This window comes from Microchirus variegatus, assembly GCF_963457635.1.
Source record: "Microchirus variegatus genome assembly, chromosome: 9".
Lineage (NCBI taxonomy): Eukaryota > Metazoa > Chordata > Actinopteri > Pleuronectiformes > Soleidae > Microchirus > Microchirus variegatus.
This window is the reverse complement of record NC_139810.1, coordinates 27070740-27083817: the sequence shown is the minus strand read 5'-3', so window position 1 is coordinate 27083817 and position 13078 is coordinate 27070740. Positions and strand designations below refer to the sequence as shown.

Below are 13078 nucleotides of genomic sequence, written 5' to 3'. Positions count from 1 at the left end.
TGACTTGTGACTTCACTTGGACTTGAGCCTTTTGACTTGAAAAGACGTGCAACTTTCCCCAAAACCCAAAGATTATAAAGTATGCTATGAAGTATCTTCTGTAGCTTCTGCAGCATATTTAAGTGTCATTTGTCAAAAAGTCATCCTTTAGTATGTTGTCCAAAATTTGACGAAAAAATCAACAACAGAAAAATTGTCCAAAATTTGACAAAAAAGTCATAGTTAAATATGTCGTCCAAAATTTTACAAAATAAGTCAAAAATTATTTTTCCAAAATTGTATGTCTTCCAAAATCTGACAAAAAGTTAAATTGAAAAATAAATAATTTGTCCAAACTTGGACACATTTTTTAGTATGTGTTCCAAATGTTTTTCAAATAAATTTTTTTGAACAAACATTTTTGGTCCAGAATTTGACAAAAATGTCGTATTATACTGTGTCGTCGACCAAAACATCATACCATACTATGTTGTCCAAAATCTCACCATTTTAAAAAATAAATACATTTTGGTAAAAAATTTGACAACGTTTTAAACGTCATACTATACTATGTTGTCCAAAATCGGAAAATTAAAAAAAAAAAAGTTTTATTCCAAAATGTTAGCAAAACGTCATACTATACTATGTTGTCGGCCTCAATGTAGTACTATTTCGTCCAAAATCTGACCCTTTTTTTTTTTTTTTTAAATGTTTGTCCAAAATCTGACAAAAACGTCATACTATACTATGTCGTCCAAAATCGGAAATTCTTTTTTGCGTTTTTTTTTTTGCCCAAAATGTGACTAAAACATCATACTATACTATGTTGTCCAATATCTGATTTTTTTAATTTTTTTTTTTTTGCCCAAAATTTGACCAAAACGTCATACTATACTATGTTGTCGACCTCAATGTCATACTACACTATTTCGTGCAAAATCTGACCATTTTTTTGAAAATAATATTTTGGTCCAAAATGTGACCAAAATGTCATACTGTACTATGTCGTCCAAAATTGGGCAATAGATTTTTTTGGGGCGTTTTTGCCTTTTTAACTGATTGTATAGGGGAGAGAGACAGGAGGCAGAAAGGTGGGGAACAACATGCAGGAAAAAAGGCTTGGTGTGGGCTTTGAACCAGGTTTGTTTATGGCAAAGAGTTTAGCTTCAACACAGGGTAGGTTGGGTGCTCTACCATCTGAGCTAAACACAATGCTTTAGCAGCCATTTCGTCGAACTTAATCTCATACTACACTATTCTGTCTGATATCTGACAATTTTTTTGAAAAAAAAATGTTGGTCCAAAATTTGACAAAAACGACATACTATACTTTGTCGTCCAAAATCTGACCATTTTTTTGAAAAACTTTTTTTTGGTCCAAAACTTGACAAAAACATCATACTATACTATGTAGTATGTCCTTCTATACTATGTCATCCATAATGTGACCATTTTTGGAAAAAAGAAATTGGTCCAAAATTTGACAAAAACGACATACTATACTATGTCGTCCAAAATCTGACCATTTTTTTGAAAAACGTTTTTTGGTCCAAAACATGACAAAAACGTCATACTATACTATGTAGTATGTCCTACTATAATATGTAGTCCATAATGTGACCATTTTTGGAAAAAAAAGAATTGGTCCAAAATTTGACAAAAACGACATACTATACTATGTCATCCAAAATCTGACAATTTTTTTGAAAAACGTTTTTTGGTCCAAAACATGACAAAAACGTCATACTATGCTATGTAGTAAGTCCTACTATACTATGTCGTCCATAATGTGACCATTTTTGGAATAAAAAAATTCATCCAAAATTTGACAAAAACGACATACTATACTATGTCATCCAAAATCTGACAATTTTTTTGAAAAACGTTTTTTGGTCCAAAACTTGTCAAAAACGTCATACTATACTATGTAGTACGTCCTACTATACTATGTCGTCCATAATGTGACCATTTTTGGAAAAAAAAGAATTGGTCCAAAATTTGACAAAAACGACACACTATACTATGTCGTCCAAAATCTGACAATTTTTTTGAAAAACGTTTTTTGGTCCAAAACATGACAAAAACGTCATACTATACTATGTAGTACGTCCTACTATACTATGTCGTCCATAATGTGACCATTTTTGGAATAAAAAAATTTGTCCAAAATTTGACAAAAACGACATACTATACTATGTCGTCCAAAATCAGACCATTTTTTGAAAAACGTTTTTTGGTCCAAAACATGACAAAAACGTCATACTATACTATGTAGTACGTCCTACTATACTATGTAGTCCATAATGTGACAATTTTTGGAAAAAAAAATTTGGTCCAAAATTTGACATAAACGACATACTATACTATGTCGTCCAAAATCTGACCATTTTTTTGAAAAACGTTTTTTGGTCCAAAACATGACAAAAACGTCATACTATACTATGTAGTATGTCCTACTATAATATGTAGTCCATAATGTGACCATTTTTGGAAAAAAAAGAATTGGTCCAAAATTTGACAAAAACGACATACTATACTATGTCATCCAAAATCTGACAATTTTTTTGAAAAACGTTTTTTGGTCCAAAACATGACAAAAACGTCATACTATGCTATGTAGTAAGTCCTACTATACTATGTCGTCCATAATGTGACCATTTTTGGAATAAAAAAATTCATCCAAAATTTGACAAAAACGACATACTATACTATGTCGTCCAAAATCAGACCATTTTTTTGAAAAACGTTTTTTGGTCCAAAACATGACAAAAACATCATACTATACTATGTAGTATGTCCTTCTATACTATGTCATCCATAATGTGACAATTTTTGGAAAAAAAAATTTGGTCCAAAATTTGACAAAAACGACATACTATACTATGTCGTCCGAAATCTGACCATTTTTTTGAAAAACTTTTTTCTGGTCCAAAACTTGTCAAAAACGTCATACTATACTATGTAGTACGTCCTACTATACTATGTCGTCCATAATGTGACCATTTTTGGAAAAAAAAGAATTGGTCCAAAATTTGACAAAAACGACACACTATACTATGTCGTCCAAAATCTGACAATTTTTTTGAAAAACGTTTTTTGGTCCAAAACATGACAAAAACGTCATACTATACTATGTAGTACGTCCTACTATACTATGTCGTCCATAATGTGACCATTTTTGGAATAAAAAAATTTGTCCAAAATTTGACAAAAACGACATACTATACTATGTCGTCCAAAATCAGACCATTTTTTGAAAAACGTTTTTTGGTCCAAAACATGACAAAAACGTCATACTATACTATGTAGTACGTCCTACTATACTATGTAGTCCATAATGTGACAATTTTTGGAAAAAAAAATTTGGTCCAAAATTTGACATAAACGACATACTATACTATGTCGTCCGAAATCTGACCATATTTTTGAAAAACGTTTTTTTGGCCCAAAACATGACAAAAACGTCATAATATACTATGTAGTACGTCATACTATACTATGTCGTCCATAATGTGACCATTTTTGGAAAAAAAAGAAATTGGTCCAAAATTTGACAAAAACATCAAACTATACTATGTCGTCCACAATGTAATAAAAAGACAACACCACTGAGGTCAGGAATCACAGTGGCTCAACTGGCAAAATGCTTGCACTCAAAGCCTAAGGTTGTGGGTTCAATTCCTCGCCTTGTCAATTCTATGTGTGATGTTAAAAAAAAATACATAATATGCTTCTTTGAACAACATGAAAAGCTTTGACCAAGCAAGGATTTGAACCCACTACCTATACCTGCAAAATTTGTCAAAAACGACATACTATGTCTATACTATGTCTTCCAAAATCTGACCATTTTTTTGAAAAACGTTTTTTGGTCCAAAACATGACAAAAACGTCATACTATACTATGTAGTACGTCCTACTATACTATGTAGTCCATAATGTGACCATTTTTGGAATAAGAAAAATTTGTCCAAAATTTGACAAAAACGACATACTATACTATGTCGTCCAAAATCTGACAATTTTTTTGAAAAACGTTTTTTGGTCCAAAACATGACAAAAAGGTCATACTATACTATGTAGTAAGTCCTACTATACTATGTCGTCCATAATGTGACCATTTTTGGAATAAAAAAATTCGTCCAAAATTTGACAAAAACGACATACTATACTATGTCGTCCAAAATCAGACCATTTTTTTGAAAAACGTTTTTTGGTCCAAAACATGACAAAAACGTCATACTATACTATGTAGTACGTCCTACTATACTATGTAGTCCATAATGTGACAATTTTTGGAAAAAAAAGAATTGGTCCAAAATTTGACATAAACGACATACTATACTATGTAGTATGTCCTTCTATACTATGTCATCCATAATGTGACCATTTTTGGAAAAAAGAAATTGGTCCAAAAAACGTCATACTATACTATGTAGTACATCCTACTATACTATGTAGTCCATAATGTGACCATTTTTGGAAAAAAAAGAAATTGGTCCAAAATTTGACAAAAACGTCAAACTATACTATGTCGTCCACAATGTAATAGAAAAACAACACCACTGAGGTCAGGAATCACAGTGGCTCAACTGGCTAAATGCTTGCACTCAAAGCCTAAGGTTCTGGGTTCAATTCCCAGCCTTGTCAATTCTATGTGTGATGTTAAAAAAAAATACATAATATGCTTCTTTAAACAACATGAAAAGCTTTGACAGAAAGGATTTGAACCCACTACCTATACCTGCAAAATTTGTCAAAAACGACATACTATGTCTTCCAAAATCTGACCATTTTTTTGAAAAACGTTTTTTGGTCCAAAACATGACAAAAACGTCATACTATACTATGTAGTACGTCCTACTATACTATGTAGTCCATAATGTGACCATTTTTGGAATAAAAAAATTCGTCCAAAATTTGACAAAAACGACATACTATACTATGTCGTCCGAAATCTGACCATTTTTTGGAAAAACGTTTTTTTGGTCCAAAACTTGACAAAAAGGTCATACGATACTATGTAGTATGTCCTACTATACTATGTCGTCCATAATGCGACCATTTTTGGAAAAGAAATTTTGGTCCAAAATTTGACAAAAACGACATACTATATATACTATGTCGTCCAAAATCTGACCATTTTTTTGAAAAACTTTTTTTGGTCCAAAACTTGACAAAAACGTCATACTATACTATGTAGTATGTCCTACTATACTATGTCGTCCATAATGTGACCATTTTTGGAAAAAAAAGAATTGGTCCAAAATTTGACAAAAACGACATACTATACTATGTCGTCCAAAATCTGACCATTTTTTTGAAAAACTTTTTTTGGTCCAAAACTTGACAAAAACGTCATACTATACTATGTAGTATGTCCTACTATACTATGTCGTCCATAATGTGACCATTTTTGGAAAAAAAAAATTGGTCCAAAATTTGACAAAAACGACATACTATACTATGTCGTCCAAAATCTGACCATTTTTTTGAAAAACGTTTTTTAGGTCCAAAACTTGACAAAAACGACATACTATACTATGTCGTCCAAAATCTGACCATTTTTTGAAAAACGTATTTTTGGTCCAAAAATTTGACAAAAACATCATACTATACTATGTAGTACGTCCTACTATACTATGTCATCCATAATGTGACCATTTTTGGAAAAAAAAATTTGGTCCAAAATTTGACAAAAACGACATACTATACTATGTCGTCCAAAATCTGACAATTTTTTTGAAAAACGTTTTTTTGGTCCAAAACATGACAAAAACGTCATACTATACTATGTAGTACATCCTACTATACTATGTAGTCCATACTGTGACCATTTTTGGAATACAAAAATTGGTCCAAAATTTGACAAAAACGACATACTATACTATGTCGTCCGAAATCTGACCATTTTTTGGAAAAACGTTTTTTTGGTCCAAAACTTGACAAAAAGGTCATACGATACTATGTAGTATGTCCTACTATACTATGTCGTCCATAATGCGACCATTTTTGGAAAAGAAATTTTGGTCCAAAATTTGACAAAAACGACATACTATATATACTATGTCGTCCAAAATCTGACCATTTTTTGGAAAAACGTTTTTTTGGTCCAAAACTTGACAAAAACGTCATACTATACTATGTAGTATGTCCTACTATACTATGTCGTCCATAATGCGACCATTTTTGGAAAAGAAATTTTGGTCCAAAATTTGACAAAAACGACATACTATATATACTATGTCGTCCAAAATCTGACCATTTTTTTGAAAAACTTTTTTTGGTCCAAAACTTGACAAAAACGTCATACTATACTATGTAGTATGTCCTACTATACTATGTCGTCCATAATGTGACCATTTTTGGAAAAAAAAGAATTGGTCCAAAATTTGACAAAAACGACATACTATACTATGTCGTCCAAAATCTGACCATTTTTTTGAAAAACTTTTTTTGGTCCAAAACTTGACAAAAACGTCATACTATACTATGTAGTATGTCCTACTATACTATGTCGTCCATAATGTGACCATTTTTGGAAAAAAAAGAATTGGTCCAAAATTTGACAAAAACGACATACTATACTATGTCGTCCAAAATCTGACCATTTTTTTGAAAAACGTTTTTTAGGTCCAAAACTTGACAAAAACGACATACTATACTATGTCGTCCAAAATCTGACCATTTTTTGAAAAACGTATTTTTGGTCCAAAAATTTGACAAAAACATCATACTATACTATGTAGTACGTCCTACTATACTATGTCATCCATAATGTGACCATTTTTGGAAAAAAAAATTTGGTCCAAAATTTGACAAAAACGTCATACTATACTATGTAGTATGTCCTACTATACTATGTCGTCCATAATGTGACCATTTTTGGAAAAAAAAGAATTGGTCCAAAATTTGACAAAAACGACATACTATACTATGTCGTCCAAAATCTGACCATTTTTTTGAAAAACTTTTTTTGGTCCAAAACTTGACAAAAACGTCATACTATACTATGTAGTATGTCCTACTATACTATGTCGTCCATAATGTGACCATTTTTGGAAAAAAAAAATTGGTCCAAAATTTGACAAAAACGACATACTATACTATGTCGTCCAAAATCTGACCATTTTTTTGAAAAACGTTTTTTAGGTCCAAAACTTGACAAAAACGACATACTATACTATGTCGTCCAAAATCTGACCTTTTTTTGAAAAACGTTTTTTTGGTCCAAAATTTGACAAAAACGTCATACTATACTATGTTGTCAAAAATCTTAATTTTTTTTTTTGCCCAAAATGTGACCAAAACGTCATACTATACTATGTTGTCGACCTGTATATCATACTACACTATGCCTTGCCAAATCTGACCATTTTTTTGAAAATAATATTTTGGTCCAAAATTTGACAAAAATGTCATACTATACTTTGTCGTCCAAAATTGGGCAATATTTTTTTTGGGGCGTTTTTGCTTTTTTAACTGATAGTATAGTGGAGAGAGACAGGAGGCAGAAAGGTGGGGAACAACATGCAGGAAAAAAGGCTTGGTGTGGGATTTGAACCAGGTTTGTTTATAGCTAGGACTTTAGCCTCAACACATGGGACAGGTTGGGTGCTCTACCATCTGAGCTAAACACAATGCTTCTAACATGTCCTCAACCTGAATCTCATACTATGCTATTTTGTCCAAAATCGGAAAAAAAATTTAAAAAAAAATGTTTGTCCAAAGTTTGACAAAAACGACATACTATACTATGTCGTCCAAAATCTGACCATTTTTTTGAAAAACGTTTTTTTGGTCCAAAACTTGACAAAAACGTCATACTATACTATGTAGTATGTCCTACTATACTATGTCATCCATAATGTGACCATTTTTGGAAAAAAAAAATTGATCCAAAATTTGACAAAAACAACATACTATACTATGTCGTCCAAAATCTGACCATTTTTTGAAAAACGTTTTTTTGGTCCAAAACTTGACAAAAACGTAATAATATACTATGTAATACGTCTTACTATACTATGTCATCCATAATGTGACCATTTTTGGAAAAAAAAAATTGGTCCAAAATTTGACAAAAACAACATACTATACTATGTCGTCCAAAATCTGACCATTTTTTGAAAAACGTATTTTTGGTCCAAAACTTGACAAAAACGTAATAATATACTATGTAGTACGTCCTACTATACTTTGTCGTCCATAATGTGACTATTTTTTTGAAAAAAAAATTTTGGTCCAAAATTTGACAAAAACATCATACTATACTATGTCGTCCAAAATCTGACCATTTTTTTGAAAAACGTTTTTTTGGTCCAAAACTTGACAAAAACGTCATACTATACTATGTAGTATGTCCTACTATACTATGTCATCCATAATGTGACCATTTTTGGAAAAAAAAAATTGATCCAAAATTTGACAAAAACAACATACTATACTATGTCGTCCAAAATCTGACCATTTTTTGAAAAACGTTTTTTTGGTCCAAAACTTGACAAAAACGTAATAATATACTATGTAATACGTCTTACTATACTATGTCATCCATAATGTGACCATTTTTGGAAAAAAAAAATTGGTCCAAAATTTGACAAAAACAACATACTATACTATGTCGTCCAAAATCTGACCATTTTTTGAAAAACGTATTTTTGGTCCAAAACTTGACAAAAACGTAATAATATACTATGTAGTACGTCCTACTATACTTTGTCGTCCATAATGTGACTATTTTTTTGAAAAAAAAATTTTGGTCCAAAATTTGACAAAAACATCATACTATACTATGTCGTCAAAAATCTGATTTGTTTTTTTTTTGCCCAAAATGTGACCAAAACGTCATACTATACTATGTTGTCGACCTGTATATCATACTACACTATTTCTTGCAAAATCTGACCATTTTTTTGAAAATAATATTTTGGTCCAAAATTTGACAAAAATGTCATACTATACTATGTCGTCCAAAATTGGGCAATAGTTTTTTTGGGGCGTTTTTGCTTTTTTAACTGATAGTATAGTGGAGAGAGACAGGAGGCAGAAAGGTGGGGAACAACATGCAGGAAAAAAGGCTTGGTGTGGGATTTGAACCAGGTTTGTTTATAGCTAGGATTTTAGCCTCAACACATGGGACAGGTTGGGTGCTCTACCATCGAGCTAAACACAATGCTTCTAACATGTCCTCAACCTGAATCTCATACTACGCTATTTTGTCCAAAATCTGAAAAAAAAAATAAAAAAAATATGTTGGTCCAAAGTTTGACAAAAACATCATACTATACTATGTCGTCCAAAATCTGACCATTTTTTAGAAAAACGTTTTTTTTGGTCCAAAACTTGACAAAAACGTCATACTATACTATGTAGTACGTCCTACTATACTATGTCATCCATAATGTGACCGTTTTTGGAAAAAAAAAATTGGTCCGAAATTTGACAAAAACGACATACTATACTATGTCGTCCGAAATCTGACAATTTTTTTAAAAAACGTTTTTTTGGTCCAAAACTTGACAAAAACGTCATACTATACTATGTCTTCCAAAATCTGACCATTTTTTTGAAAAACGTTTTTTGGTCCAAAACATGACAAAAACGTCATACTATACTATGTATTACATCCTACTATACTATGTAGTCCATAATGTGACCATTTTTGGAATAAAAAAATTGGTCCAAAATTTGACAAAAACGACATACTATACTATGTCGTCCGAAATCTGACCATTTTTTTGAAAAACGTTTTTTTGGTCCAAAACTTGACAAAAACGTCATACTATACTATGTAGTATGTCCTACTATACTATGTCGTCCATAATGTGACCATTTTTGGAAAATAAAATTGGTCCAAAATTTGACAAAAACGTCATACTATACTATGTCGTCCAAAATTGGGCAATAGTTTTTTTGGGGCGTTTTTGCCTTTTTAACTGATAGTATAGTGGAGAGAGACAGGAGGCAGAAAGGTGGGGAACAACATGCAGGAAAAAAAGCTTAGTGTGGGATTTGAACCAGGTTTGGTTATAGCAAGGAGTTTAGCCTCGACACAGGGTAGGTTGGGTGCTCTACCATCTGAGCTAAACACAATGCTTTAACTATGTCGTCGACCTTAATGTCATACTACACTATTCTGTCCGAAATCTGACAATATTTTGAAAAAAGAATGTTGGTCTAAAATTTGACAAAAACGTCATACTATACTATGTAGTATGTCCTACTATACTATGTCATCCATAATGTGACCATTTTTGAAAAAAAAAAATTGGTCCAAAATTTGACAAAAACGACATACTATACTATGTCGTCCATAATTTGACAATTTTTTTGAAAAACTTTTTTTGGTCCAAAACTTGACAAAAACGTCATACTATACTATGTAGTACGTCCTACTATACTATGTCATCCATAATGTGACCATTTTTGGAAAAAAAAAAAATTGGTCCGAAATTTGACAAAAACGACATACTATACTATGTCGTCCAAAATCTGACAATTTTTTTAAAAAACGTTTTTTTGGTCCAAAACTTGACAAAAACGTCATACTATACTATGTCGTCCAAAATCTGACCATTTTTTTGAAAAACGTTTTTTTGGTCCAAAACGTCATACTATACTTTTGTAGTACATCCTACTATACTATGTCGTCCATAATGTGACCATTTTTGAAAAAAAAAATTGGTCCAAAATTTGACAAAAACGACATACTATACTATGTCGTCCATAATCTGACAATTTTTTTGAAAAACTTTTTTTGGTCCAAAACTTGACAAAAACGTCATACTATACTATGTAGTACGTCCTACTATACTATGTCATCCATAATGTGACCATTTTTGGAAAAAAAAAAAATTGGTCCGAAATTTGACAAAAACGACATACTATACTATGTCGTCCAAAATCTGACAATTTTTTTAAAAAACGTTTTTTTGGTCCAAAACTTGACAAAAACGTCATACTATACTATGTCGTCCAAAATCTGACCATTTTTTTGAAAAACGTTTTTTTGGTCCAAAACGTCATACTATACTTTTGTAGTACATCCTACTATACTATGTCGTCCATAATGTGACCATTTTTGAAAAAAAAAAATTGGTCCAAAATTTGACAAAAACGACATACTATACTATGTCGTCCATAATCTGACAATTTTTTTGAAAAACTTTTTTTGGTCCAAAACTTGACAAAAACGTCATACTATACTATGTAGTACGTCCTACTATACTATGTCATCCATAATGTGACCATTTTTGGAAAAAAAAAAAATTGGTCCGAAATTTGACAAAAACGACATACTATACTATGTCGTCCAAAATCTGACAATTTTTTTAAAAAACGTTTTTTTGGTCCAAAACTTGACAAAAACGTCATACTATACTATGTCGTCCAAAATCTGACCATTTTTTTGAAAAACGTTTTTTTGGTCCAAAACGTCATACTATACTTTTGTAGTACATCCTACTATACTATGTCGTCCATAATGTGACCATTTTTGGAAAAAAAAAATTGGTCCAAAATTTGACAAAAACGACATACTATACTATGTCGTCCAAAATCTGACCATTTTTTTGAAAAACGTTTTTTTGGTCCAAAACTTGACAAAAACGTCATACTATACTATGTAGTATGTCCTACTATACTATGTCGTCCATAATGTGACCATTTTTGGAAAAATAAAATTGGTCCAAAATTTGACAAAAACGTCATACTATACTATGCAGTACGTCCTACTATACTATGTCATCCATAATGTGACCATTTTTGGGAAAAAAAAATTGGTCCAAAATTTGACAAAAACGACATACTATACTATGTCGTCCAAAATCTGACCATTTTTTTGAAAAACGTTTTTTTGGTCCAAAACTTGACAAAAACGTCATACTATACTATGTAGTACGTCCTACTATACTATGTCGTCCATAATGTGACCATTTTTGGAAAAAAAAAATTGGTCCAAAATTTGACAAAAACGACATACTATATACTATGTCGTCCAAAATCTGACCATTTTTTTGAAAAACATTTTTTTGGTCCAAAATTTGACAAAAACGACATACTATACTATGTCGTCCAAAATCTGACCATTTTTTTGAAAAACTTTTTTTGGTCCAAAACTTGACAAAAACGTCATACTATACTATGTAGTACATCCTACTATACTATGTCGTCCATAATGTGACCATTTTTGGAAAAAAAAAAATTGGTCCAAAATTTGACAAAAACGACATACTATACTGTCGTCCAAAATCTGACCACTTTATTGAAAAACGTTTTCATGTCGTCGACCTAAATCTAATACTACACTATTTCGTGCAAAATCTGACTATTTTTTGGAAAAAAGAATGTTGGTCCATAATTTGACAAAAAAGTCATACTATACTATGTCGTCCAAAATTGTGAAACTTTTTTAGAATTTCCTTTTTTTTGCCCGAAATGTGACCAAAACGTCATACTATACTATGTTGTCGACCTCAATGTCATACTACACTATTTCGTGCAAAATCTGACCATTTTTTGGAAAAAAAAATGTTGGTTCAAAATTTGACAAAAAGGTCATACTATACTATGTCGTCAAAAATCGGATTTTTTTTTTTGCCCAAAATGTGACCAAAACGTCATACTATACTATGTTGTCGACCTCAATATCATACTACACAATTTCGTGCAAAATCTGACCATTTTTTTGAAAAGAATATTTTGGTCCAAAATTTGACAAAAATGTCATACTATACTATGTCGTCCAAAAATTGACAAAAAATTCATACTACAGTACATTGGTTCTCAAAGTGCGTCCCACAGAAACATTTCTGGCTGCCCGCAATGAATTACAGTTGATAGTTTTAATCCAGGAGCTACTAAGCTTGTTTAATGTTTATTGGACATTACTGGATACAGACCAATAAGTGTAAACTGTACAACTGAAATCTGGTCATTAAAATTCTTACAAATGGGATTTCTTTCTGGGTTTTTTTCCTTTTTTTTCCTTTGGTCGCTCAGTCCAATGTTGGGTTCCTAAATTGGCCCTCAAGTATCAAAACTTTGAGAACCCCTGCTATAGTATGTTGTGCAAAAGTTGACAAAACAAGTTTTTTTT

The 13078-nt window shown here is 31.4% G+C and overlaps 1 protein-coding gene across 1 annotated transcript in view; it reads left to right on the top strand.

Annotated features, from left to right (window-relative positions):
* Window positions 1–13078, top strand: part of scube3 (signal peptide, CUB domain, EGF-like 3) — a gene marked incomplete at both ends in the record, with an annotated part of 106997 nt that overhangs the window by 87540 nt on the left and 6379 nt on the right. The window lies entirely within an intron of this gene.